This window comes from Macrotis lagotis, chromosome 5 (assembly GCF_037893015.1).
Source record: "Macrotis lagotis isolate mMagLag1 chromosome 5, bilby.v1.9.chrom.fasta, whole genome shotgun sequence".
Lineage (NCBI taxonomy): Eukaryota > Metazoa > Chordata > Mammalia > Peramelemorphia > Peramelidae > Macrotis > Macrotis lagotis.
In genome coordinates this window covers 35,311,674-35,339,257 of record NC_133662.1, presented here as the reverse complement: position 1 = coordinate 35,339,257, position 27,584 = coordinate 35,311,674, and the positions used below count along the sequence as shown (strand labels likewise).

Here is a 27,584-nt window from a genome sequence, read left to right as displayed (position 1 = left end):
TTAAGGAAGAAAAACAAAGTATAAGAGATAACAAGATTACATGATAATTTTTTTAATTAAAGGTAATAGTCTTTGGCCTTTGTTCAAACTCTACAATTTTTTCTCTGGATACAGATGGTATTCTCCATCGCAGATACCCCCAAATTGTGCCTGATTGTTGTACTGATAGAATGAGCAAGTCCATCAAGGTTGATCATCACCCCCATGTCGTTGTTAGGGTGTACAAATGTTCTTCTGGTTCTGCTCATCTCACTCAGCATCAGTTCATGCAAATCCCTCCAGGCTTCCCTGAATTTCCATCCCTCCTGGTTTCTAATAGAACAATAGTGTTCCATGACATACATATACCAGTTTGTTAAGCCATTCCCCAATTGAAGGACATTCACTTAATTTCCAATTCTTTGCCACCACAAATAGGGCTGCTATGAATATTTTTGTACAAGTGATGTTTTTACCCTTTTTCATAAATCTCTTCAGGGTATAGACCCAGTAGTGTTATTGCTGGATCAAAGGGTATGCACATTTTTGTTGCCTTTTGGGCATAATTCCAAATTTCTCTCCAGAAAGGTTGGATGAATTCACAGCTCCACCAATAATGTATTAGTGTCCCAGATTTCCCACATCCCTTCCAACAATGATCACTGTCCTTTCTGGTCATATTGGTCAGTCTGAGAGGTGTGAAGTAGTACCTCAGAGATGCTTCAATTTGCATTTCTCTAATAAGTAGTGATTTAGACCAATTTTTCAAATGTCTATGGATTGCTTTGATTTCCTCATCTGTAAATTGCCTTTGCATATCTTTTGACCATTTGTCAATTGGGGAATGGCTTGTTTTTTTTTAAAAATTTGACTCAGCTCTCTGTATATTTTAGAAATGAGTCCTTTGTCAGAAACATTATTTGTAAAGATTGTTTCCCAGTTTGCTACATTTCTTTTGATCTTGGTTACAGTGGGTTTTTCTGTGCAAAAGCTTTTTAGTTTAATGTAATCAAAACTGCCTAGTTTGTTCTTAATGATGTTCTCCATCTCTTCCTTGGTCATAAACTTCTTCCCTTTCCATACATCTGACAGGTAAACTATTCTTTGATCTTCTAATTTGCTTATAATATTGCTTTTTACTTCTAAATCCTATATCCATTTTGAGGTTATCTTGGTATAGGATGTGAGGTGTTAGTCTAATCTAAGTTTCTTCCATAGTAACTTCCAATTTTCCCAAAAGTTTTTATCAAAGAGAGAGTTTTTATCCCAATATCTAGACTCTTTGGGTTTATCAAACAGCAGATTACTATAATGATTTCCTGTTATTGCACCCAGTTTATTCCACAGATCCACCACTCTATTTCTTAGCCAATACCAGACAGTTTTGATGATTGATGTTGTATACTATAATTTTAGGTCTGGTAAGGCTAAGCTAACATTGGTATATATTTAAAAGGAATAATAAGTTGGATATAATAAAGATTTGCAGTTTCAAGTACAATCATCTTTCTATTCTACTATGTTATGGAAATGCTTATTTTATTACTTAAGTTCAGAATAAAAATTTCAAAAAAAAAGATATGAATAGAAAAAATGTGAAGTAAGCTTTATTTTAATGCTGATTCACATTACTTTGTCCAAGTTTCCCTGAGATGTTAGACTGCTTTGTTGTAGACTTTGTAAAATGACTTTAGAAGAGCAATAAACTGAAATCTTTAAAATAACAGAAGTCAGAAATATTTACATTACTGCACAAGGTGTCACCATTTGTGCAGTTTTAGTTGGATATGTTTCCATTGTATTTATAGTTGGTTTTTGCTAAATCTGACCAAAGATGAGTATTGACCACCACTGAAATGCCTCTTCTGCTTGGCATTTCTGTGCTAACTTTGTGACCAGAACACCATGATCTAATCTCTCAAGCTTTTTTCAATGACATCGGAAGATATTAAAAATCTCCTAAAGTGCAAAACATTTTCAAATGTTTTGCAGCTTGTTCTAAAACTTTTATTAAGTAGATACATTTGATAGTACTGAGGCCATTTATTTCAATTAGTCTAGAGTTAGTGACTTGTATATTTTGCCCATCAGCTAAGTGGAACAGTAAATAGAGTGCCAGGTCTGGAGTCAGGAAGACTCATCTTCCTCAGTCCAAATCTGATCTTAGACACCTCTACCTGTGTGATGTTGGGTAAAGCACTTAACCCTGTTTGCATCAGTTTCCCCATCTGTAAAATGAGCTGGAGAAGGAAATAGCAAAACTATTCCAGTATTTTTTTTTCCAAGAAAGTCCCAAATGGGGTTATGGAGAATCAGACACAGCTAAAACAATTCAATAACAACCAAGAAGTTCAAGGTTTTGGAAGCGATGATTAGGAATGCAGGGGTGAGGTTGCTAACTTTGTCCTTGTATTACATAATATTCCCAAATACTCTAGTATCTTTGCCAGAAAAACCTCAAACTGAATCACAAAGAGTTGGACAGGTCAGAACAAAAACATTTTGCCCATAACTTTTTACAAAATGCTTCTTTTATTGTGTGTGCATGCAGATATTTACAGTATACATATACATTCTTGTATCTTAAACTGCCAATCTTATTTTGTCCATGGGAGATTGTTGATTACATCAAGGGATTGAATTATAAAATTTGGTGGGGGGACAACAGGAATGATAATTGGAAAGAAACCCAACAGATTTGTAGACAATTTTTGTTGGTAGTTATGTATAATATTTATTGAGCTTCTTAACAAATATTTATTTCTATATGACTAAAAGTGATTCTTTGAAAGTTTAGAGAACCTTGACCCAAAGGTAGTAACAAAAATACTGGCACTTGAATATTGAATGTTACTGAGTGTGTGTGTGTGTGTGTGTGTGTGTGAAATTACTTATTTTGGGATAGTGTGAGCTTTTAATGTTAGGTCATATTAAACTCAAGTTAAATTAAACAGACACAGTGTTGGCAGTATAGCCATAACTTTCTGATGTTAGTAAAATAAAATTGGCAACTTGAAATTAAAACATGCCAAGGTTCTGATATACTTGTCTTAAGATACTAATGAAACACTTCTAAACACTGATGTGAAGTATCCAGATTCTCAGATGTTTTTGTATGAGTTTTGTCTAGTTGTCTTTTCTTTTTTTCCCCTGTGAATGTCTGATACATTAAAATCCTCAAACAGGTGGTTATCTTTATTGTTCTGGCATAATCATTGACTTGTGCATTCAGTGGTAACATTTTAGTAAATTTTATCAGTAATATTTTCAGTTCATAAACAAGGATTCAAAGATCATATATGGAACCTTCAAGTCGCTGTAGATTTACTCATTGCTTACTGTACTATGCATATTCTGATGTTATTAAAATAAAAACTTGAATTGCAATATATATGTGCATATATATATGCATATATATATATATATACATATATATATATATATAATTGCTAGTATTTTTTCCAGGATTAGATATTATAGGCTGCAATCTCCTTTAAGAGACTGTAATGGGGGGCAGCTAGGTGGATAGAGCACTGGTCTTGGAGTCAGGAGTACACTTAATAATTACCTAGCTGTGTGGCCTTGGGCAAGCCACTTAACTCCATTGCCTTGCAAAAAAATTTTAAAAAAAAGACTGTCATGGTGGACTCAAGACCACAAGACCTAATCTTATGACACTAGCCTTTAAGAATCTTTGTAGTCAAATCAACTAAGTAAGCATTGTTTATTGCACACTATGGTTCAGGCAGGAACAGTTAGATGACAGAGTGGATAGAGCATTGGATATAGGCTTCAAAAAACCTCATCTTCATTGAATCAAATCTGGTCTCAGATACTTCCTAGTTGTGTGACCCTTGGCAAGTCACTTAACTTGCTTGCCTCAGTTTCCTCATCTGTAAAATGTGCTGGAGAAAGAAATTGCAAATCACTCTAGTATGTTTGCCAATCCCAAATAGTATTATGAAAAGAATATGACTAAACAACAGCAAATGCTCCAATGCTAAATGCAAAGAATGAAAATATAAGAAAAACAGCCCTTGTTCTAATAGAACTTACATTCTAATAGGAAAAATTGACTTATAAAAAGGCAGTGAAAGTGGGAGGGGGTATAAAAAAGTCCTGTGGAGATAAGTCAGTAGTGCATCCAGGAGAGGAATGAAGAAATGAATGACTTGAACTTCTTTAATTTGGAGGTTGCAGAAAGAATCAGTCATTCAGGGAGAAAGAGACAGAGACAGAATTCTGTCACATTCTGGCAGGTCCTCCTAAGTGAGGAAAGCTTCAAATATTGTCTCAGGGATGAACTGCATGTCAATTGTCCAAAGATAAGCCTAGCTACACTTAGAAAGGTCAATCCTTAGATTGGATACATGACAATGAACTTTTTCTTTGTTGCAGTTGTCTTCTCACTTCATCCTTGATCCATTACTAAAAAAGGAGTCTCAAAGTAGGAAAAAAGTCATCAAAAGAGACATGTTTCTGTGGCTGAAAAAAAAGGACTGACTCCCAAATTTTTCATGCCTACTATTGGTGTAAGACTTACAGATTTTTATGCATATGGAGTTTTTTTATAATAGGAATGATCTTGCTAAGCATTTCCAAAAACAGTATTCTTTAATTTTGATAAAATAGGACATTTTAGAAATATTCTTAAATCCTGTAGCTCAAAGATGAAAACTGAGTCAGAAGTCTATTTTGATCGGTGTGTAGAAGCTGCCATGAGATTTGAACAGTCAGATTTTAGAGGTCTTAATTACTCTACCAAATTCTATATCTTCTAAATTTAATTAACTTTATAATTAAAACAAAAATGTGTTTCTAGTCAATCTTGTTCTTCTATTTGTCTTCTGCCAACTGGAGTAAGAAATAGTAAATGATCTATTGGGACTTTACCAAAAAAAAAACCTCAGAAAATGAAGAAGATTTCTCTTGCTCCCTTAGTGTCTATCATTATTCTTTACTTCATTCTCTTTCTGGACATTTTCCTTGGTTGCAGGTCATATTAGCAATCAAAAATTTTCTCCTTGAAAATAAATTAATAAAAGGGAATGACTTGTTGACTATGGTTCTCTTCAACAACTCTTTGGTGGGATGAGGTAGGAACCTTATCACAGCTCCTATCCCTTGGACCCAAGTGAATTTAGGTGGTTGGTGTCCTTTGTTATTGAAGAGGATCAAAATGACATCACTTTGCTAGAGTCAAGTTACAATGTGCCCAACAGAGACTGATTGGACCAATACAAGCTCAGAATGCCATAGTCCATAGGAATACCTGGGTTAGATTCTCTAAATTTGCACATCTCACCTTTCCTTTGAGTTATTTCAATTCTGCTTTGTTCATAGAGTACACCTTCTCTAGTGAGGGCATACCATGCTGGGCAGCCAGTGTCACACAATCAATTCTAAAGTTCTTAAGAGAAACTTTTAGAGTATCTTTGTATCGTTTTTTTTCCCTGACCACCAGATGAGAACTTGCCCTGTATGAATTCTCCGTAAAAATAATATTTTTGACAAGTATACATTTGGCATTTGAACATTGTGGCCAGCCCATCAGACTGCTCTCTGCAGCAGAGTTTGAATGCTTGGTACTTTAGTTTGAGAAAGGACCTCAATGTCTGATATCTTATCTTGCCATGTGATCTTCAGAATCTTCCTAAAATAATTCAAATGGAAACAATTTAGTTTCCTGGTAGACTGTCCAGGTTTCACAGGAACACAGCAACGAGGTCATTACAAAGGCTCTATAGACTTTCAGTTTGGTAGTCAGTCTAATATCTCTTCTCTCCCACAGCTACTTTTTGAGTCACCCAAATACTGAGTCAGCTCTGGCAAAGGCATTATCAACTTCATTATCAATGTGAGTATTCCTGGAAAGGACACCGCTAAGGTAAGTGACTTTATTCATAAAACTTCTCCATTTGCTGTAACCAATGGATGGTGTGATGCAGGCTGATGAAACCCTGTGTTTTCTTAATGTTAATTGTTAGGTCAAAGTAAGATCAAGCAGCAGAGAACTGATCCTTACTTTATTGCATGTTAGCTTCAGAGGTTGTAATGAATGTACAATTATATGCAAACAAAAAGTCATGTATCCTCCACTTCAGTCTTGGCTTGCAGCCTTTTCAAGCTGAAAAATTTATTATCAGTGTAGTAGCTGACTTTGATGTCTTTTTTTGTCCTCATTAAAGGCATTTGACAACATTGCTAAAAACAACATGCTACAAATCATGGGAGCAAGCAAACAGCCTGACCAGGAAAGTATAAGAGCATCCTCCATTATCCAGAACCTGGGTAAGTATGATGTGATTAAATTGAAGTATAGTACTGATAAACTTCTCCAGACAACCAAATTTTGATATAATTTTCCAAAAGCCCTTGTGTCTGACAGTATCATAGACCTTGGTCTGATGTTGGTCAGAATTTGATTTAAAATTTCCTAATGTTAGGGAAATTCCAAAGAAATTAGGAAGAATTAACAAATGTTATTAATTGCTAAAATACCAAATTAGCAACCATGAAACAAGTTTTACATGGCATATTGCCCAAAGAAGTTAGGCAAAAGCCTAACAGAAGAGGCCTAGATAACCAAATACTGATACTGGACAAGGTCAGAACCTAGATCAGGCTCCTCAGGAATTGCTCAATGCAATTTCAGTGGTCTATCCTAAGTAAACATGTTAAGGAAAGGTTAATAATTACAAGCAGAATGATAACAAATAGTTCACAAATTCCTTAAAATTCTAGGGACAATTTTTGGAATGTACTTTATCACTGATGAATCAAATAACAATGCCAAGCACGTAGTGGGAGCCCCATTTGTTCAAGGTCTCCTCTCCAAATTCAGATGCAGCTGCATAATGTCAATATTGGGTAACAGACTAATATCTTCCAATAATTAAAAATGATGGTATACCAGTCTTCCTTCCTTTCTTCTTCACTTTCTTCTCATTGTCAACTACCCCCCCAAATCCAATTAATTGATAAATCTTATTGATTCTATCTTTGCTGTTGTTATTTAGTCAATTAGTCATGCCTGAATCTTTTTGACCCTATTTGGGGTTTTCTTGAGAGAAATACTAGAGTGGTACTAGAGTGGTATTGCCATTTCCTTCTTATGCTTCTTTTATAAATGAGGAAACTGACAGAAACAGGATTAAGTGACTTGCCCAGAGTCATATAACTAGAAAGTGTCTGGGGCTGAATTTGAACTCAGGTTCTCCTGATTTGGGGCCAGCAATCTATTTTTTGCACAGCCTACCTGCCTTCATTACATAGCTCTTATATGCCTCTTCCCCCTTGATACTGTCAATATCCTGGTGCAGTCCCTCTTCACTTTACCATGGACTATTGCAATAGCCTGCTGGTTGTTCTTGTCTCAAGTCTCTCTACACATGAGTTTATTCAATCATCAAATTAGCAGTCTTTCTAAATCAAAGGTTTGACTATGCTATCCCTTATTCACTTTAGCCAGGATAAAGCTTCAGGGTCAAATTTAAATTATTTTATTTGACTTTTAAATCCCTCAAAAAATCTGCCCCATCCTAACTTCCAAATATTCTTGAACTCAAATAATCCCCTTCAAGTACTCTGCAATCCAGGGACACTGACCTTTTTGCTGCTCTTGCTCATGAAGGAAATTTCCATGAATTTTCCCTGACCCTGCCTCCTGCCTTCCAATATTCAGCTTCTGATTTCTCTGACTTTTTTTAAATCCCAGCTAATGCCCTACCTTCTGCAACAGAACCAAGAAAATATTTTACACAGTAACAGCAATACTGTATAATGAACAACTGTAAATGGCTTAGCTATTCTTTGTAAAACAATGATCCAAGACAATTCTGAAGGAGCCATGATGGCAAATGTAATCCATGTCAAAAGAAAAAACTGTTGGAGTTTGAATGCAGAAGGAAGAATACTGTTTTTCACTTTACTTTTTTTCATGTTTTTAATGCATTTCCCCCACAACATGACTGACAGGAAAATGTTTTGCATGACTGAATATGAGTAATCAATATCAAAATAAAATTACTTATCATCTCAGGAAAGGGGGAAGTAAAGGAGGGAGGGAGAAAATTTGGAATACAAAATTTTTTAAAAATGAATGTTAAAAATTGTCTGTACATGTAATTGTGGGGAAAATAAATAAAAAAACCCAACTATTCCTTCACAGACTTCCTTAATCTCAGTTCCTTATCTCTGAGATCATATCTAATTGGTCCTAAACATATCTTGCTTATACATATTTGATTACATGTTATCTCCAATTAGAATGTGAGCTTCTTGAGAACAGGAACTATTTTTTTTACCTTCTTTGTATCCCTACCCAGCACTTGAAACAGTTCATAGCACAAAGTACTTAATGAACTCATTTACTTAACTTGGCAAAATAAGGAAAAAGGAAAATAAGGAAATAAGAAAAGGAAAAATACATATTGGAGCCAGAAAGGAGGTCACATACTGATCATTAAGTGGTTCCTCCCAAAGGTACCAGTCAAAATACTTTTATTGCAATAAATCCAGTCACTGAAAAAGGAATTGACCATCTCCCAAAAGAAGGCACTTCTACACACTCCCAAAAATTTTCCCTGAAGGAGAGTAGCTTTGTCATTGCCCAGTTTTTGATGGCTAATCAAGCTGGCCCAAATGTTGAATACTCAGTAAATGACTTTACAATTCTTTTTTTTTAATTATATCCCCACAATTATATAGAAAACCATATCTCAGAAAAAGAAATTCAACAAGCCATCATTGAACTCCCTAAGAAAAAATCTCCAGGGCCTGATGGATTCACAAGTGAATTCTACCCAACATTTAAGGAACAATTGGTTCCAATTCTATATCAACTCTTTAGAAAAATAGGGAAGACTCTGCCTAACTCCTTTGTATGAAACCAATATGGTGCTGATACCTAAACCAGGAAGAGTTAAAACAGAGAAAGAAAATTATAGACCTATCTCCCTGATGAACATAGATGCAAAAATCTTAAATAAAATTTTAGCAAAATGATTACAACACTACTATCACTAGGATAATACATTTTGACCAAGTAGGATTCATCCCAGGAATGCAGGGTTGGTTGGTTCAATATTAGGAAAACTGTTAGCATAATCAATTATATCAACAACAAACCTATCAGAAATTATATGATCATATCAATAGATGCTGAAAAAACTTTTCACAAAATACAGTACCCATTCCTACTAAAAAATACTAGGGAGTGTAGGAGTAAATGGACTATTCCTTTTGACCAATTGAGGTTTTGAGAGAATTAATTTCTTTTTGCATTTGCTCATTTGAGGATCTGAGAGAATTATTCTCATTTTGTAATTGTCAAATTGATGATCTGAGAGATTTATTCTCCTTTTGTGTTTGTCCAATTCTACTTTCTAAGATTTTGTTTTCTTGTTGCAAGGTACTAATTGTCTCCCCCAAATTTTCCAGTTGATTTTTAAACTCCTTCCTCATTTCTTCAGGGAAGTCTTTCTGTGCTGGAGACCAGATTGTATTCTCCTCAGATGTTCCAGTTCTCTCTGGGTTGGGGTCTTTCCCTTCCAGGAATTTTTCTATGGATCCACCTTTCCGCTGACCCTTCTTCATTATGCTAAGACCTTGAGTTGGGTGGGGCTGGTTCACCTGGGCTTGGGATCGCTAAAGGCTTTACTGAGTGCAGTTTCTCTGGCTGGCCAGTAGGAGGTGCTGGTTGCCCTCTCTGGGGTGTCTGTGACCTTGGTTGTGAGGCCTTCTCCCTTTGCTTGAGGGAGGGAATTGGAGCTATTGAATTCTTTTGCCTTCAATCAATGGTGGGCTTTACCCTGGCCTGAGGTGATTCCTCAGCTGGGCTGGTTCTTTTGCTCACACACCTGGGCCTGAGGCAGAAATAATTTGCATTTGTTTGGGAGGAGGCCTCAGTGCAATGGAGGTGTGGGCTCAGAGTTTCTCAGACCCAGGGATGGTGTCTGCAGCTCTCCCGCCCCAGACCTCTCCCCGCAGCCCCTTCCCCAAGCTCCAGGGGGACAGCACCAACACCAGCGCCTCTGCTTCCCCGTGGACCCAAGCCCCCTTCGTCCAGCCCCACCGCTGATCCAGCAGGTCTGGCTCTCGGGCCCTCAGACTCCCAGTTCAGATTCAGCTGTTGGTCTGGCTGATCCCGGGCTGATCTTCCCTCAGAGCTCAGACTCACCTGCCGGTACTCAGCCAAGGCTGCTGCGGGAGACAAATCCTGAGCTAGATTTTCCTCTCCTGGCTTTTCTTTCTGGGTTTCCTGGTTCGGATTTCTTTTAAGAGGTTTGTTTCATGTGATAGATGGGGAAGAGATCAGGAGACTTTAGAACTGTGCCTGTCTTCTCTCCACCATCTTGGCCGGAAGTCTCCCAATCGTAAATGGACTATTCCTTAGAATAACAAGCAGTATCTATCCGAAACCATCAACAAGCATTATATTCAATGGGGAGAAGCTAGAGGCATTCCCAACAAGATCGGGGTGAAACAAGGGTGCCCATCATCACCATTGCTATTCAATATCATATTAGAAATGTTAGCTTCAGCAATTAGAGAAGAAAAAGAAATAGAAGGAATTAGAATTGGAAAGGAAGCGACAAAACTCTCACTCTTTGCAGATGACATGATGGTATACCTAGAGAATCTCAAGAAATCATACAAAAAATATTGGAAACAATGATCAGTTTCAGCAAAGTTGAAGGATATAAAATAAACCCTCATAAATCCTCAACATTTCTATATATGACTAGCAAGATACAGCAGAAAGAGCTAGAAAGAGAAATCCCATTCAAAGTTACCTCAGGCAATATAAAATACCTGGGAGTCTATTTGCCCAGGCAGACTCAGAAACTTTTTGAAAACAATTTTAAAATACTTCTCACACAAATCAAATCAGATTTAAATAATTGGATAAACATCAACTGCTCATGGATAGATTGAGCTAATATAATAAAAATGACAGTTCCACCAAAACTGAACTACCTGTCTAGTGCCCTACCAATCAAAATTCCAAAAATTTACTTTAATGAGTTAGAAAAAGTTGTAAGTAAATTCGTATGGAGAAATAAAAAGTCAAGAATTTCCAGGGATTTAATGAAAAAAAGTGCAAAAGAAGGTGGCTTAGCCCTACCTGATCTAAAATTATATTATAAGAAATAGAGTGATGGACCAGTGGAATAGACTAGGTGCAATAGCAGGAAATGATTATAGTAATCTGCTGTTTGATAAACCCAAAGAGTCCAGCTATTGGGATAAAAACTCTCTCTCTCTTCAATTAAAAACTGCTGGGAAAACTGGAAGTTACTATGGAAGAAACTTAGATTAGACCAACACCTCACACCCTATACCAAGATAAGATCCAAATGGATACAGGATTTAGACATTAAAAAAAAATACTATAAGCAAACTAGAAGATCAAGGACTAGTTTACCTGTCAGATCTATGGAAAGGAAAGCAGTTTATGACTAAGGAAGAGATGGAGAACATCACTAAAAACAAATGAGATGATTTTGATTATTTTAAATTAAAAAGCTTTGCACAGACAAAACCACTGTAACCAAGATCAAAAGAAATGTAGTAAACTGGGAAACAATCTTTACAAATAATGTTTTTGACAAAGGACTCATTTCTAAAATATACAGAGAACTGAGTCAAATTTTTTTTTAAAAAAGAGTCATTTCCCAATTGACAAATGGTCAAAAGATATGCAAAGGCAATTTACAGATGAGAAGATCAAAGCAATCCATAGTCATATGAAAAATTGCTCTAAATCATTACTTATTAGAGAAATGCAAATTAAAGCTTCTCTGAGGTACCACCTCACACCTCTCAGACTGGCCAATATGACCAGAAAGGATAATGATCATTGTTGTAAGAGTTGTGGGAAATCTGGGACACTATTACATTGTTGGTGGAGCTGTGAATTCATCCAACCTTTCTGGAGAGAAATTTGGAACTATGCCCAAAGGGCAACAAAAATGTGCATACCCTTTGATCCAGCAATAACACTACTGGGTCTATACCCTGAAGAGATTATGAAAAAAGGGTAAAAACATCACTTGTATAAAAATATTTATAGCAGCCCTGTTTGTGGTGGCAAAGAATTGGAAATTAAGTGAATGTCCTTCAACTGGGGAATGGCTTAAACTATGGTATACATATGTCATGGAACACTATTGTTCTATTAGAAACCAGGAGGGATGGGAATTCAGGGAAGCCTGGAGGGATTTGCATGAACTGTTGTTGAGATGAGCAGAAAAACACTGTAGTTCCTAACAGCAACATGGGGGTGATGATCAACCTTGATGGATTCGCTCATTCCATCAGTACAACAATCAGGGACAATTTGTAGCTGTCTGCAATGGAGAATACCATCTGTATCCAGAGAAAGAATTGTGGAGTTTGAACAAAGACCAAGGACTATTACCTTTAATTTAGGGGAAAAACCCACTGATCTTTCTATCTCTTATACTTTATGTTTCTTCCTTAAGGATATGATTTCTCTCTTATCACATTCAATTTCGATCAATGTATACCATGAAAACAATGAAAAGCCTGATAAATTGCCTTCTGTGTGGGGGTGGGGGGAAGGAAGTAAGATTAGGGGAAAAATTGTAAAACTCAAAATAAATAAAATCTTAAAAAAATTATTTCCTGACAATTACATGTAAAAACAATTTTTAAATATTTATTAGACTTTAAGTTTTGAGTTCCAAATTCTATCCCCCCCCTCTCTCTCTCCCTCTGTGCGATGATAAACAATCTAATATAGGTTACACATGTGTAATCATATTGTGGAAGAAAGGAAAGAAAGAAAGAAAGAAAGAAAGAAAGAAAGAAAGAAAGAAAAAGAAGAAAGAAGAAAGAAAGAAAGAAAGAGAAAAAGAAAAAGAAGAAGAAAGGAAAGAAAGAAAGAAAGAAAAAAGAAAGAAAGAAAGAAAGAGAAAAAGAAAAAGAAGAAGGAAGGAAAGAAAGAAAGAAAAAAGAAAGAAAGAAAGGAAGGAAGGAAGGAAGGAAGGAAGGAAGGAGGGAAGGAAGAAGAGAAGGAAAAGGAAGGAAGAAGAGAAGGGAAAAAGGAAGGAAGGAAGAAAAAAGAAAGAAAGAGAAGGAAAGAAAGAAGGGAGGGAGGGAGGAAGGAGGAAGGAAGGGAAGAAGGAAGGGAGGAAGGAAGGAAGTGAAAAATAAGATATTTCAGTCTGTATTCAGAAGACATCAGTTCTTTCTCTGGTAAATAGCATTTTTCATCATCAATTCTTTTGGAATGTCTTGGATCACTGTATTGCTGAGAATAGTGAAGTCATTTACAGTTACAATTCTCATCTTACAATTATTGCTATTATTGTGTACAATGTTTTGATTCTGCTCACTTCACCTTGTATCAGTTCATGTATGTCTTTGCAGATTTTTCTGAAATCATTCTGTTTGATGAATTTATAATTTCCTTCTTGGTAGACACTCTTCTGTACATATTCAAGATTTCCTTGATATACTATCAATGGAATTACTAACAAACTAACTCTCCACAAAATTACTGAATCTCTTTCTACTACTTTAGAACCTATTTTTGACTAGCCCACATTGCCTTTTGTTCAGCTCTATCCCTTAGAAAGACACCTCTTTTTTAGGATGACCACATTTTATGTTGTACTCCAGATGGAGTTTTTCTTCATGTTCCAGATAAAGAATGAATGGCCATTTTGACGACTCTGAAGCAGTCATCTGCATCTTCAGCAGCCTCTAATATAGAGAAGTCAACTTTTAATTAAGATTGAGATAGAATGCATTTTATTTTTTATTTTAATTAATTAATTAATTTAGATTTTTGCAAGGCGAATGGGGTTAAGTGGCTTGCCCAAGGCCACAAAGCTAGGTAATTACTAAGTGTCTGAGGCCAGATTTGAACCCAGGTACTCCTGACTCCAGGGCCGGTGCTTTATCCACTGCACCACCTAGCTGCCCAGATAGAATTCATTTTAAAGCATTGGCCTAATTCATTACTATCCACTACACCTAGAAGTAGAGGAAGTTTTTTTTGCAAGGCAATGGGGTTAAGTGACTTGCCCAAGGTCACATAGGTAGGTAATTACTAAGTGTCTGAGACTGGATTGGAAGTCAGGTCCTTCCTGACTCCAGCTTCAGTGCTCTATCCACTGTGCCACCTAGTTGCCTCTTGATCCAACTGTTTTGGAGAGCAATTTGGAACTATGTCCAAAGGCATAAAACTGCATTCTCTTTGATCCAGCAATACCATTACTAGTTCTGTATCCTAAAGAGATCATAAAAAGGGGGGAAAGACCCACATGTACAAAAAATTTTATAGCAGCTCTTTTTGTAGCAGCAAAGAATTGAAAATTGAGGGGATGTCCTTCAGTTGGGGAATGGGATGAAGAATTATGATATATGAATGAGATGGAGGGCGATTTGCTCTGTAAGAAATCATGAACAGGCTGACCAGAAAAGTCTGGAAAGACTTCCATCAACTGATGCTGAGTGAAGTGCTCAGAACTAGGAGAACATTGCACAGCAACACTGAGATGATCAACTATGGGATCGACTCAGCTTCTCTTAGTAGTTCAGTGATAAAAAAAAATTTAAAAAGACTTGTGTTGGGAAATGTCATACATGTCTAGAGAAAAAAGTGGAGTCTGAATGTTGAGCAAAATACATTATGTTAACTTTTAAAATTTGTTTTATGTTTTATTCTTTCTCATGGGTTTTTACCTCTTTTAATTCTGATTCTTCTTTCACAACATGACTAATATGGAAATATGTTAAACACCATTGTTCACATACAACCTATATCATATTACTCTCTGCCATGGGGAGAGGGGAGGGAAGAGAAGCTAATAGAAAAACATGGAACTCAAAACTTACAAAAAGATGAATGCGAAAACTATCTTTGAATTTAATTGGGAAAAATAACATTAATAGCATTAATGAGTTCATTTCTCAAATAAGGTGACGTGATATACAATTTTTGATTGTATCTAAAAATTCCTCTTTCAGAAGTACCAATATTTATGAGGAATTAACTTTAGGGGGAAAATATTATTTAATTCTGAGGGAATTTATTTCTCCCGAGGAAAAAAATATAGCAGAAGAGAGGTAGCAGTTAGTCAACGAGTTTTTAAAGTACTTATTATTTGCCAGAAATTATGCTAAGCACTCAAGATAAAAAGAAAGGTAAATATATGATGGTCTTGGGCTTCAAGGAACTCTCTACTGGGAGGAGACAATAGAAGTAAATAAACTATGTTCTTATAAGATGTATTGAAAATACAAGGCAATATCAAAGGAAGAAACATAAATTGAGCTTATTTAAAAGATTCAATATATTATGCATTCTTATTTTTTTCTGAAAAAGAAGAAAGAACACTGAATATGCAGTTAGAGGATCTGGGTTCCAACCCTAATTCTTCATTTTACTGGTTTAGGAACATTGGACAAGTGACTCTTCCTAGGCTTCAGGAAATGAGATTATTTGGGTGGGATTCTTTGACTCCTAAGGTCCCTTGTAGCTCTAAATTTATGATCCTACCAGGTTCCTTTATTCTCTTTAAAATTAAATTTTAAACAATGAACTTTAACTTTGTGGCATATCTAAGAGGAATAGCAAGTTGTACATAGTAGATTTGCAGTTTCATGTGCAATCATCTTTATCCCTATTAGAGGAATGCTTGTTTTATTCTATAAATTAAAAATAAAATAAATTTTAAAAATAAATTTAATCAAGTTGTAACTATAACAAAAGATTTTCACCTCATGGTAACTTCTGAATGCCTTTTTCTTTTTTGATGTGACAGCAATTAAAATGGATATTCCACATTCAACAGGTAATCCTATTAAATTTTTGGGCAGAGTTCTCCTGAGATACCTCCTGATGGCATGGAGGGCTGTCAATAGTCCTGCCAGTAAAATTCATGATCTAGCAGGTCCTACCAAATTGAAAAAAACTATATGTATATATATATTATGTATAAGCTTTAAGGAACTTTATCCCAACTCATACTAACCCTGATGAATTAGATCAGTCAACACATATTTATTAATCACTTGGGTGCAACTAGGTGGTACAGTGGATAAAGCACTAATTTTGGGTCAGGACGACTGGAGTTCATATCCTGCCTCAGATACGTATCAGTTGTGTGACCTTGGGCAAGTCACTTAACCCTGATTGCCTCTCACTCAGGGCCTTCTCCAGTCATTCTGATTCATATATGGCCATTGGAATCAGCTGGGTCTGGAGGAGAAAGTGAGGCTAGTGGCTTAGCATGTCCCCCTCACTTAAATCCAATTCATGTGCTTGTCAAGGTATCACCTTCCCCTGATGCCATGATCTTCTTTGAGAACCAAGGATAAACATCATCAAGCACCTTCCTGGGGTGTATGAATTGGTTCAGGGAGGACTAGTATCTCTGGTATGAGGGCTGATTATCCACCTTTGGGAATCAACCTGATTCATCCTGCCGGGTTTTTATTTACAATGCTGGCTTCTTTATGCTAGTCCGTCCTCTTACTCACCAGTCCAACGCATGATGAGTCTTCGGGGTACCTCCGGCCCCCACTCTTTGATGGGGGAAGAACCAGACAGAGCACCTGAGGTGGATAATGAGTCTTTATTCTTCTGTGATCACATCCCGCTTCCGCCCAACCTCTCAGCAGACACTTTTATCCCTTCTATCCTCCCTCCCATGAACTCTTACTCAATGAGGGGCCGAGTTCTGTAACATTCCCTTATAAGGTGATTATGTTTCCCCCGCTAAGCGACCGCCAAGCCTCTTCCCCCCGCCCCCAACATCTCCCCCTTTCTGTTTTACAAGGTTATCACTTGGTGTGACCTTAAGCGGTGCTGAGGTTAGCCTTAAGCGGTGTCATTTCTACTGGCCTCTGATAGCCGGGGGCGAGGAACCCTGTCTTAGGTCATCTCCTTCAACCCAGGACCTTGCCCGTCCTAGGCGCCCGACACCCTCAGGGCCTGTCTTAGGTGGCTGGGTTAGGAGAGGTTGCCCGTCTTGGGGTTTACCTCATCTTACCCCTAGGTGTCACATGTCATGCATGGCGGCTAGCCAGACTTGGGGATCCTCCCCCGTCTCCATGGCCATGAAGGCTTTCTGAGTAAGAAGCATATAGCCCCTCTGTCGCCTAGCTAGGCGGCAGAAACAGACAACAAGTAGGGTGATTCCCAGAATCAGCGTCCTTGTTCACCCTCAAGGGGGTACCCTCCCGCCATCTGGCAATCCCTCCATGGTATGGGATCCTCGATGTCTTCCCCTGTGGCCACATATGAGGGGCCCCACCGAGGAATCGTGAAGTCCCGTTGAGTTTGATTCACCAGGGGTCGCCAACCCAGAAGGCCTCGGAGCTGGGTCCCCTTTTTTGTCCCTGCTGGGCTGACAGTCGTCTGCGGGAAAAGGCCGACGCAGGGGTCAGTCGGGGCAGTGCTATAGTTAAAATCGTTCTGCCCTGTGGAGTTGAAGTTCCAGGACCGATTTTCTTCCCCGATGTCGAAACATAGGGAGTTGTTCAGGTCCCAGCAGAAGGAGTTCTGGACCGGTGCTTCAGCGGGGTCCATATATGCAGAAGGGAGCCCCATCGATGTATTGGTCACTAGCAGGCGAGGGTAGATCGGGGAGTTCCGTGCTACCGGAAGGGGAGAGGGAATAACTCGGAGTATTCCCCATGTCGGATTTCCTTCAGATGGAGCACCTCCAAGGATCCCTACGACGATCAGAAGGCCTGAAAAAGGAAGAAATTCCTCTCACCCCGTAGGGTTGGGCATTAATCAAGGTCTCTTATCTTGTAAACAGGGAGCCATCTTTCTGGCTCTTCTATCTTATCCTCGGGATGAAATGACAGGTGGCCCTGTCTTCTGTTCTTTACCGTTACAGGGCCATGCCAACCTCCCTCTTCATCTCTCCACATGACTTTAGAGCCTGGTAGGGCCTTGGTGGGAGAGGGCAGGAGCGTTGGTTCTTTCTTAGCATGTCCTTTTGGGGAGAAAAATCTCTGGGCGGCTGTAGTGCCGTCATCCCTGACTTGTAGGAAATTCATGGTAAATAGTACCTGAGACAGGTCTGAATGGGTCAGTGACCTGCCAACTCCCCCTTTCTGTTTAAAGAGCGTAGTTTTGAGTGTGCGATTTGCTCTTTCTACCAAAGCTTGGCCAGTGGGATTGTAAGGGATCCCGGTGGAATGGGAAATGGAAAATTCTTTGCAAAAGGAAGCAAAGGCTCTCGAGGTGTAGGCGGGCCCATTATCGGTTTTGATAGCCGAGGGGACGCCTAAGACAGCCATCTGGGCATATAGATGTGAGAGAACGTGTTTAACCGCTTCTCCTGGCTGTAGAGAGGCGAAGGTGAAGGAGGAGAAGGTGTCCACCGAGACATGGATGTACTTACGACCCAGGTGAGTAATGTCCATCTGCCAAAGAGCATTGGGGCCGTCCCCACGTGGGTTAGACCCCTCCGTGGGGAGGGCTTGTCTAAAGGGAGCACAAGAAGTGCAGGAGCGCACAATTTGGCGAGCCTCCTTCCGGGGAATGCTGTATAGGCGCCGGAGTGACCTGGATGACAAGTGATACTTACCATGTGCCAGCTGGGCAGGTGTGGACAGGTTTAACAAGAGAGCCCTATCTGCCTCCGCATTGCCCTGGAATATGGGGCCGGTGGAAGAAACGTGAGAGCGCACGTGAAGAACAAACAGGGGGTGGTTTCTATCACGGAGGGAGGATTGTAGCTGTATAAGGAGTGGGCTAATGGAAGAAGTCGAGGAAATGAAGGCATCTTCTAAACGAGGGATTAGCATGGCACAATACATACTGTCAGTAATAAGATTAAAAGGGGTGTCTCTGTAGAGACGGAAAGCCTGAAGTATAGCATATAGTTCATTCTTCTGAGTGGAGTCAAAGGGGGTATCAAAAATCCAGGTGGCGGGTCTAGCAGGGTCATGGACCACAGCACGGCCCAACCTGGTAGCGTCAGTGAAGACATTAGGGCCGGTCACTGGTTCTGGGGACACTAGAGGGCGTGGGCGGGAAAGGTGCAGTTCAGCGAACACTCTAACCACGGGAGGTGGCGTGAGTCTGGTCTGAGAGAGGGTAGTCAGGACAGTGGCCCAAGCGATAGATCTATCAACTAGCGAGTGGGTCACCTCCTCTGGGAGGGTAAAGTTGAGGACAGGCAAGAGGCCAAAGAGACGCTGGCATCGCTCTGAGGCCTGAAGGCAAAATAAGGCCAGGGCCTCCCACCGGTCCCGGATGATGCTCTTAGTGGTCCGGGGGTATAGCCATTCAAGGCATCCATGTCTCTGGAATAAACATCCCCAGCCCAGGGAACTGTCCCCCAGTGTGTGGAAGAGGACAGGCGACTCCGGGTCGTATTGAACCAAGAAGGAAGAGGTTCTGCGGAAAATTTCCGAGAGCGCCTGTCTTGCCTGGGGGGTCCAACTTCTAGGGGATGACAGATGGGAGTCGCCTTTAAGGACATCATATAGAGGTTGCATTAAGGAGGATGGGAGGGGCATAGCGGGACGCAGCCACTGTATGGCGCCAACAAGCCTCTGAAAATCATTAAGAGTAGTGTATCCCTCGACATTGATCCGAGGAAGTGCCCTACTAATCTTTCCCGGAAAAATCCTATGCCCCAAGTAATCATAGGGGAAATCCATCTGTACCTTTTCCGGGGCTATGTGAAGCCCCTTCTTGCGGAGGACATGGGTGGTGCGTTGCAAGCAAGCCCGAGCCCCCGTCACAGAAGGTGCTGCAATCAAGATATCATCCATGTAATGTATGAGCATGCAATTCGGGAATTCTTTTCTGATAGGATGTAGCAGAGTATCCATGTAAAGCTGGCACAGGGTGGGGCTATTGGCCATTCCCTGCGGTAGGACGGTGAACTGATAACGTTTACTGGGGGCTTGGAAATTGATCGCGGGGAGGGAAAAGGCAAATTTTTCTTTGTCCCCTTTCTGTTGTGAGGTGGGATGTTACATTTCATTATGTCCTCCTGGACTATTTTTGACTTTTCCAGCAGTCAGCAAACCATAAATCAATTACTCTAAATATAAATATCATCCCCATCCTATGAGGTAGCAATGAGGAAGGAATGCATTCTTTTACCAAGTGGGACAAACTATTACAAAAGCATCTTTGACCTGCCTCCTAACTTTAATAAAAACTACTGCTTCCAAAGTTACCAATGATTTCTTAATTGCCAGACCAATTGTTCTCTTTTTGAACCTCATCTTTCTTGACCTCTCTGCAACATCAAGCACTTTCTTCTCTTGGATACACTCTCGATTGGGGTTTTCAGGCCTCTGCTGTCCCTTGATTTTTCCTTCTACCTGTCAGACTGTTCTTTCCAGTCTTTTACTGGTTCTTTTCTCTTTATGCTCTCAGTGATCTCATCAGTTACCATGAGTCCAATTATCATCTCCATTAATATGATTCTATGATGCATACATATCTATATCTATTTGTCTGTTTCTATCTGGTTCAAAAAATGAACTCATTTTCTTCCCCATTTATCACCTGAGATTAAAGCTTCAGTATCATTATCAACTCCTCCCACTAACTCTACATATCTACTTAGTTTCCAAATTTAATAAATTCTAGAAATTCTTTCTCTTGCAGATATTCCCAACTGGCACTCCAATTAGGCCCTTTCCTCACATTACCTGGTCTAATACCGTAGCTTACTAGTTGGTTTTCTCTATGTATTTCTCTCCCTTTTTAATGTATCAATTCAGTTTCCAAAGTGATTTTTCCTAAAGCTTTGATCAATCTATATCAAATTATATCACTCAATTAACTTCAAGGCCTTCCTATAATCTTTGAGATCCCATATTTCAAAGTTTGACATCTACATCTTTTCACAACCTGGATCCTTCTTACCTTTCCACTATTCCTCTCCATGTTCTTTAAGTTCTAGACAAAGCAATCTACTTTCTGTTCTTACAAATGATACTCCATCCTTCATCTCTAGGCCTTTGTTCAGGCTGTTCACCAAAATTCAAATGTTTTTCCTCCCAATCTCTGACTCTTGGAATCCCTGGCTCCCTTTAACTCTCAGGTCAAGTAATGTCTCTTCCAGTACACCTGTCCTGGTCTTACCAGCTTCCAGTGCCATTCTGTCAAAGGTTATCATTCATGTACTCTATCTTATCGTAAGTTGTTTCTCCATTAGAATGTAGGTTTTTGAGGGCAGGAACTGTTTTTACTTTGTCTTTGGCTTTCCAGCTCTTGGTACAGTGCCTGTTAATATTTGGTGCTGAGAAAATGTTCTTGATTGATTGAGGGTCCTTGATTGATCTGTATAGCTTAAAAAACACCTCACCCTGTAGCCACCTTGCTAATGGACACTTTCAACTTGGCTAGGTTAATCTTGGGAAATTGGCATAAAGTTCATCATTCTACCAGTAATCCACACCATATGGCAAGATATTCAAGAGACCTGTGTTACCTCCATGACATGATAAGGAATCAGATAATGGGGAATGATCAAAAGTCTATTTGCAGCATTATCACTAACTGGTATTATGGGGGTGCTAGTAAATACTTAACAATCTTGGGAACATATACTTTTAAATTTAATCTATTTATTAATTTATTAGTACTTGTCTAAATCTAGACAAGCAATAAAACAATAAATCAAGCTCAGATTATTAGCATCTGATGATTCTTGAGGTATAAAACCTGATACAACCTTTTTTGGTATAATATTTACTTGGTGGTAATGGCCAAGAGTGAGGTCAAACTTCTAAAAATCAAAAAAAAAAAAGGTTAACCTTGAAGCTGAGTTGACCTAGGTTCAGGTTTTGGCTTTTATATACTGATTATGTGAAAAAAAAATCAGATTGAGATATGGGATCTAAAAACAAGGAGTGGGTGAGGTTCACAAAAATGTGTTTACATCTGGTTACTTTAAACTGGAACAAATTGTCTCTGAGATGTTCTCATCTTAAAAGTGGGAGAGAAAACTATTGTAGGATAATCAGAATGACCCCTTCAAGTTCTAAAATTGTTTTTATATAGTTCTACTAATTGATAGAGCTAGAATGTCAGTGATAAAATAGACATTTGAATTCAAATACTGTTTTGAAAGTCTTTTTTTTTTTAAGGTTTTTGCAAGGCAATGGGGTTAAGTGGCTTGCCCAAGGCCAAACAGCTAGGTAATTATTACTTGTCTGAGGTCAAATTTGAACTCCTGACTCCAGGGCCAGTGCTCTATCCACTATGCCACCTAGCCGCCCCTGCAAGTCTTTATAGATAAATTATCTTCAGCTCCAAACCAAAACTCATGTGAAGAGCATTTCATACTGTAACAGAAACCTATTGCCAATCAATCAATAAACATTTATTGATGGCCAAGGGATTGAGATTTGGAGTCTGGAAGACCTGTCTCAGATATTTAGTAACTGTGTGACCTGGGCAAGTTACTTTTGAGTCTACATTTCCCCATCTGTAAAATGAAGGTATTTGCTCCATGGTCTCAAAGGTCCCTTCCAGTTCTAAAATTATGTTACTATATAGCAGATACTAAGAACTGACTGATGGAACTGGAAGGAATTTTAGATTCCAACTGTCCCTCCTTGTTGCCCTCCTCCCACTATTTTTTAGATGAGAAAACTGAAGGTCAGAAAGAAGCTGAGATTTTCATTGAGTCACAGAGATATTTAATGGAAAAAATGAGAATAAAAGAATTTTTTCCATGTCACCTCTTCTGCAAGATATGCCTCTTCTCTTTACATAACTTACCTGAAAGATTTTGGAGTAGGCATAGCTTCATATGCTGGGCAACCAGAAGCATAATTTGAATTAAATAAGAAAATCTGGGATTACTAATAATAGCTAACATTTATATAGTTCCTACTATTTCCTAGGCACTCAGGTAAGTACTTTAGAATTATCATCTCATTTGATACTCACAATTTATTTGTTGTGAATGGAGGATATAAATCTCCAATTTATAGATGAGGGAAGTGAGGCAGATAGAGGTTAAATAACTTGCCCAAGCTCACACAGCTAGTAAGTGGAGGCTGGATTTGAATTCAGGTCTTCCCCACTCCAGGCCTTATTACACTATCCACTATGCCACCTAACTGCTAAACTAACCACTAACCTAAGTCAGGGATGTGCTAGCTCTGAGTCTTTCTGACAGCCAATCATTAAATTTTCAGTGTGGGTTTTTGCATCTTGGTAATTGGCAAATTTATAGTTTTGTTGATTGTACAGAATTATGAAAGTAATAGGGAAAATATTAAGAATATCATTGTCAATAATGCAAATTAAAATAAGAAGTGTATCATGGGAACATCCTCACCCCATGTTAAATGTTTACCTTGAACCTAGAAATAATGTTACTTAAATTATCCTATTATTAAGAATTAGAAATATTTGGCAAATTTCCTTAGCTTGAATAAATTATTTTTTTCCTGGATCTCAAAAATTAAGCATGATGGTTTAACTTTTAAACAGATAGTATAAAGTAAGAGTCAGTGTAGGTTAATGGTTGGAGGACTGGGCCTTGAAGACAAGAAGACCTAGATTCGAATCTTGCCTCTGATACTGACTTATACATTAGAAAATTTACTGTGATAGCTGAGTGTGGATTAGATTGAGGAGAGACTGGAGGCAGAGAGATCAGGTAGAAGGCTATTCAATCAGTCAGTCAATTTGAATATATTAAATGCCAGGTCCCCAATATTATGCTAAGTACTATAAAGAAAGTCTGGCAATAAGATGGCACAGTAGCTAAAGGGCTGTGCTTAGAGTTGGGAAGACCTGAGCTCAAATCCAATCTCAGAATCTGACCAGCTGTGTGACCTTGGGCAAGTCACAAGTTTGCCTCAGTTTCTCATCTATAAAATGAGCTGGAGAAGGAAATGGCAAACCACTCCAGTATCTTTGCCAAGAAAACTACAAATGGGAACATGAAGCTTTTATATATTTAGTCAGATATGACTAAAAGCAATACTTGCTACAAGTGAACCATCTAGTCTCCATGACCTGCTGCTGTTACTGGAAGTTCTTGAGTCTAATAGATATTAATTAATGATATCTATTCCCATACCCTCCTTTTTCAGTTGAGGAAAGTGAAAACCAATGAGATTAAATGTCTTGTCCCATACTACATTTTACCCATGGCAAGGTTTGAACCAGTTCCTTTAACTCCAAATTCAGTATTCTTTTCCTTGAATCACGCTGCTATATCAGTGAGGCTAACCCCCTGATGCCAATTGCAATGAACCATATGTTGTTAACTTGGGCAGTTGGCTGAAACATGTCACTGATATGATCACATGATAGGAGAAGAGAAACCACATGTGAACAAGTGAGCTCTCTCCAGATTTTCGAAGATCCATGACATGGAACAGAGAAAAAAATTTGTGGTGTTAAATAGGGCAAAATCAATACCATGCCTGGAAGTTGTTTGGTGACAATTTTTGACTCAATGTAAGAAAGAACATTCTAGCAATTTTGTCTTGCCAACAGTGGATAAGACTGCTTTCCAAGAAAGTAACATACTTATCATTGGAAATTTTCAATCAAAGGTTGAATGACCGTTTTTGTCAGTGAAGGTACAAGAGGATTCTTATACTAGGTGGAATATTGAAATTCAATATAGAACACATTCAGTGTATAACACAATTCTATGATTCATTTTCTTTTACTTCTTTTGTGCTAATATTTAATGATCAATCTATAATGCTTAGTGTACACATATATACTCTGTTTTCTTTCTTCAGAAAATTTGGATTCAGTGAATGAGCTATTCCATTTGAAAAAGATTAGTTAAGGGGTAGATAGGTGGCTCAGTGGATAGAGTGCTGGCCTGGAGTCAGGAGGACCTGAGTCCAAATCCAGTCTCAGAAATTATAATTACCTAATTGTGTGACCTGGGGCAAGTCACTTAATCCCACTACCTTGCAAAAACTAAAACTAAAACATAAAAAAAAAAGATCAGTTGAAAAAAGCTCTTTTGATATATCACTCCCCAATTGATAAATGTTAAAGGATATGAACAGGAAGTTTTCAGAAGGAAAAAATTAAAGCTATCTATAGTCATATGAAATAATGCTCTAAATCACTATTAATTAGAGAATGCAAATTAAAACAACTCTGAGGTCCCACCTCACACCTATATGATTGACTAATATGACAAAAAAGGGAAATGATAAATATTGGAGGGGCTATGGGAAAACTGGGGTGCTAATGTACTGTCAGTGGAGTTGTGAACTGATTCAACCCATCTGGAGAGCAATTTGGAACTATTCCCAAAGGACTATAAAACTGTGCATACCCTAAAATCCAGTAATTCTATTACTAGGTCTATATCCCAAAGAGATCATAAAAAAGGGAAAAGATCACAAATACAAAAATATTCATAACAGTTCTGTATTGTGGTGGCAAAGAATTGGAAATTGAGGGAATGACCATCAACTGAGGAATGATTGAACAAGTTGTGTTATATAAATGTGATGTTTTATTACTCTAGTGTTCTGTTGTGTTGTAAGAAATCATGAGGGACAGGACTTCAGAATAGCCTGGAAAGAGTTGCATGAAGTGATGTTGAGTGAAGTGAGGCAGAACCTGAAGAATATCATAATACTAACAACATTGGGTGATAATCAATATGATGGACTTGTTCATTTCAGCAATACAATAATCAAAGACAATTCTAAAAGACTTGTGATGGAAAATGCTATCCACATCAAGAAAGAACTATAAGTTTGAATGCAAATCAAAGCATACAATTTTCAGTTTTTTAAATTTCATTTCTTAGTTTTTTTTCCCTTTTGTTCTCATTCTTCTCTCACAGCATGACTAATATGAAAATATATCAGATTACTTGCTATCTTACGGCAGTGAAGAGAAGAGTGGGAGGGAGAAAACAAAAATGAATGCTGAGAACTATCTTTACATATAATTGGAAAATAAAATTAATTAATTTTAAAAAGAAAAAAGTTCTTTTGTACAAATAAAAGGGTTATTCAAGTTCTATGGCTTTCCAAGGTCCCTTTTGCAAGCAGATTATATCCATGCTGGTTTCTATCCCAAGATTTGTTTAGACTGGCTGCTTCAGTTGCCCTTTGCTTTGATTTTCTGCCCTCTTTGGTTTGACCTTATTATTTGACATGTCAGACGTTACCTAAAAACATTCAACTTAACAACATCTGAAAATTGTGCTGAAGTCACAAATATTATCCATATCTGATATCAGGGGCCTGCCCTTGTAATACAGCTTATAAAAACTTTTAGTAGAATAAAAAATGAATATGAAAAAATTCTAGTATGCCATCTTTTCCTGAGGCTCAAAACTGGCTATTTTAAATGACTAACCGAAGGGTTAATCATTAAGTTGCTGGGGCTTCCATGTAGCATAAATCAATAGAAAGCATTTAATAAAATGTTTAATGATTAAAAAAATCAACTTGTGAACATAGTTACCACTTTCAATTGTTACCACTTCCAATGATAAAGGAATGGAACTCATAAAGAGATGTTCCAATACAATTCAATAAGCATGTATTAAAATCTTATTATATGCAGACATTGAGCTGAGTGATGGAAATTTCGGGTGGGGGAGGTGGTTAAAGGGGACAAGGGTTAGGGTTATCTCTGCTATTTTACTAGTATAGGAAACTTCCAGTGAGTAAACTTCCTCTACCAATGCAGAGGGACTTTAGCCTATGAATTTAAACTGTTCTGTGACTTTAGTTTCATAGAATTCCTGATCCTCAGAGAAGTTAAGTAGCTTCCCCAGGATGATACATTGGATTTTAAGTGGTTACTATGAACCAGTGAGGGCACTAAAGTGGTATTGTGGATACTTACCAGGCTGGAGTCAGGAAGACTCATCTTCATGAGTTCAAATTTGGCCTCAAACACATATAAGCTGTGTGACCCTGAATAAATCACCTTACCCTGTTTGCCTCAGTTTCCTCATCTATAATATGAGCTGGAGAAGGAATGGCAAACCACTCTAGTATCTTTGCCAAGAAAACCCCAAATAGGCTCAAGGAAAATCAGACACAACTGAAACAACCCAGCAACAACTAAGAAAATCAGGGTCTTGGTTGCAACAACAGGAATTCAGGGAAGAGGTTGCTAGCCCTGTCCTTGTATCCCATAATGTTTCTAAGTGGTTCTTTGAAGGTTATTGAAGTTGTGATATAATTTAATGTGGTTCTGACCTCTATCTGAAAAATTCTTTTTCTTTTTTCATTTCAACCCTGTGTGCAAGGTACTATGCTTGATGTTGGGAGTAGAAGGGAAAAATTAAAACAATGTTTTACAATAAATTCTACTTGACATTTATCTGCAAAATTCTTGATAGGAACTAAAAGGAATTTATTTTTCCCCACCCAAAATACTGTGGAGGCTTGGAGAATTCCTTTGTGGGAGGATGTTGAGCAATGGGAAGCTAAAAGAGCTAAAAATGGCTTAGCTCCACGCATGTTGGATGGATAGTCTCACAAAAGAAGCCTCAACCCCAGCCACAGATGAAAATTCTAGCAACTTTAGAAAGAGGTTAGAATATCAGTGGGGCAAATACAATTGTCTAGGAAGTAAACTGTCAAAGGTATTCCAAATGAGTCATAATCTTGGG

At 38.2% G+C, this 27,584-nt stretch overlaps 1 protein-coding gene across 1 annotated transcript in view; it reads left to right on the top strand.

The window, feature by feature from the left end:
• The window catches only part of LOC141523752 (glutathione S-transferase-like), a 78,782-nt gene that overhangs the window by 37,482 nt on the left and 13,716 nt on the right, over nt 1-27,584 (top strand). The gene's annotated exons all lie outside the window — the stretch shown is intronic.